At 35.8% G+C, this 2,500-nt stretch overlaps 1 protein-coding gene across 1 annotated transcript in view; it reads left to right on the forward strand.

Moving 5' to 3' along the window:
• Positions 1-2,500, forward strand: part of LOC138861466 (serine-rich adhesin for platelets-like) — a 26,658-nt gene that overhangs the window by 1,070 nt on the left and 23,088 nt on the right. The window lies entirely within an intron of this gene.

Below are 2,500 nucleotides of genomic sequence, written 5' to 3' on the forward strand. Positions count from 1 at the left end.
ACACACACACACACACACACACGCACGCACACGCACACGCACGCACACACACATGTACATACGCGCGTATGTACATACGCACATATATGCATACTCACAAAAATTACATTTCTTCCTTGAAATATTCTATTTCATTTGTCGCAGTGGTCATTAGTCGCATTAACAAAAATCGCTTTAAAAAATATATATACATTTCATACTTTGATATGTTGTTACTATGGGCTTCATACTAGAATGTTCGCTTTCATTAAAAAAACAAAACAACCAAGATTTGGATATATTTGTTGTAATGAGGCAGCTGGTTCCACATTATGGATCAATGGTTTTACATTAGTAGCTTATTAGACATACAAAATCTTTGGATATCTATCGTGATGTATTGTCGGTTTTTCATGTTTACATTCAGGGATAAAGTGTCCTGATATATTCATACTCCGTAAAGCAACTCTTGCGGCAAAATAACCCTCGTTCTTGCTACAAGTTCAAGGTAGGGCAATGACATAAGCACACCACTGTATAATCCATCCAGTCAGGCTGTAATCTTCTTTGACGTACATGATCCTCAGCAGGCGACATAGAAGTCAATACCGTATCAAAATTTAATACTGATGTCTGTTGCGCATACCAGCGTCAGGAGACAAATAATACATCTTAGGATCGATATTAAGTTTTAAGTTCATTAATTTTGCTATTCATGTACTGATACGTAATGACAATGTTGTCCACTCCGGGAAAACATGAGTTGGGTTGTCATTAACATATATTTTTAGCAATAACGAAACAAGTTTCATTCTAATGTTCAAGATGTATTTTGAAAATTCATCAGTATATATTCTAATAAGCTGTTGGATATTTCAATTGCAAATTCACTCTCAACAGTGAAAATCCCACAAAGAATTCCGGAGTTTACAAACACAGAGAAAGCGATGTTATTCCCAGGTTGGGAAAACGTAGCTATTTTATATGACGTATTAATGAGATACTAAAGTAAGCTTTCAATTACATTACCATTAAGTCTCATTTTCAAATACAAACTTCCAGATTCTTTGAAGTACAGTAACTGCAAAGTTAAGATGATTTGCTCTTACGATCCTCGAGGGCAACGTCTCGAAAAAGCTGTTGTATCCATGCTCCGCGTTTTATACTTGAAGAAGGACTATCAGTGATTTTACGTAATTTTGGTTGTTTTTTCTTTTAAGATCCTGGTTATCTGAAGGCATTTATACATTTCCATTGTACTGACAGATAATATCCTCATGACATACTACAGTGCCCTAAATGTTGATTTATATTCCATCTTTATATTTTATTTTGTTTTTTGTCTCCCTTAACTATGTACTATGAAAATTAAAATGGTTTATTGCTAATTGTTGCAACACAAATACATGTCATTTTAATGTAAATGCATCACATTCACAGATAAAAACACTGACTCATGGGTCTAAGATCGTATCTTTCATCTTCGGTAAAAGTACTGGGGATTAAAATTTGATACGATTTTAACTTTTGAGACGCTTACGGGAAACGCCTTATATAGGCTGATACTTCCGCTGTGTTGTAGGGTGCTTCCTTCCTGCCATGTAATGCGAACGGCTTAGTGTTGACATTTGCTATCGAAGTGCAGGGAATATAATTTGAATTATTCTTATCTTTTCGTCCGTCCACTCCATCTATTTGTTCGCACTTTGCATGACAAGATACAATTATTTGTCCATTTGATTATGATAGTAAACGCTTGAAGTAATATTCTGTGAGACTGCACACTTGCAGTTATATTAATTTGGTGTAAAATGGGTTGATGATGAATAGCACACTCTGAACAATCATACACGCGCATCATATTTCGAAACTATGTGGATCTTATTCATTATTATTACTGTAATTACTTTTATTACCACCATTGTTGTTATTACCATTATCATTATCGTCATTGTTATTATTATTATCATTCTTCAATGCAGTGAAGCAGTTAGACTGTTCTGCACATTTATTATTTCCACGACCATCCGAGGGGAGAGGTTAAGAAGGAAGGAAGGAGGTAAAGGGGAAAGAAAAGGGGAGGGGGAGAAAGGGAAGAGAAGGAGACACAGAGAAATAAAGAGATGGGGAAGGGGAAACAAAGGGGAAAAAGAGGGATGGAAGAGGAAGGGAAGGGAAGAAAGAAACAAAGGAGGTGGGGGAGTTTAAGGAAGAAGAGGAAGAAAGTGTGAGGAGACGGATGTAAGGGTTAAAGTGGGAGGATGGGTGTGAATCTGAGGAAGATTTAGGAGTAAGAGGAAGTGGAAGGGCGGGGAAGTGAAGGGATGAGGGAAAGGGAAAAGAAAAGATAGAAGGGAGGCGAAAGGTAGGAGGAAGAGGGGGAGAAGAGTACCTTTTGTTTCTTTTATTCTGTGGAATTTCCGATAATTGTTGTTATTATTATTAGTGTAATTGTTATAATTATTATGATTGTTATCATTATTGATATTATTTCCATTTTGTTAATCTATATCATTATAAT

Source organism: Penaeus vannamei, chromosome 4, assembly GCF_042767895.1.
Source record: "Penaeus vannamei isolate JL-2024 chromosome 4, ASM4276789v1, whole genome shotgun sequence".
Classification (NCBI taxonomy): Eukaryota; Metazoa; Arthropoda; class Malacostraca; order Decapoda; family Penaeidae; genus Penaeus; species Penaeus vannamei.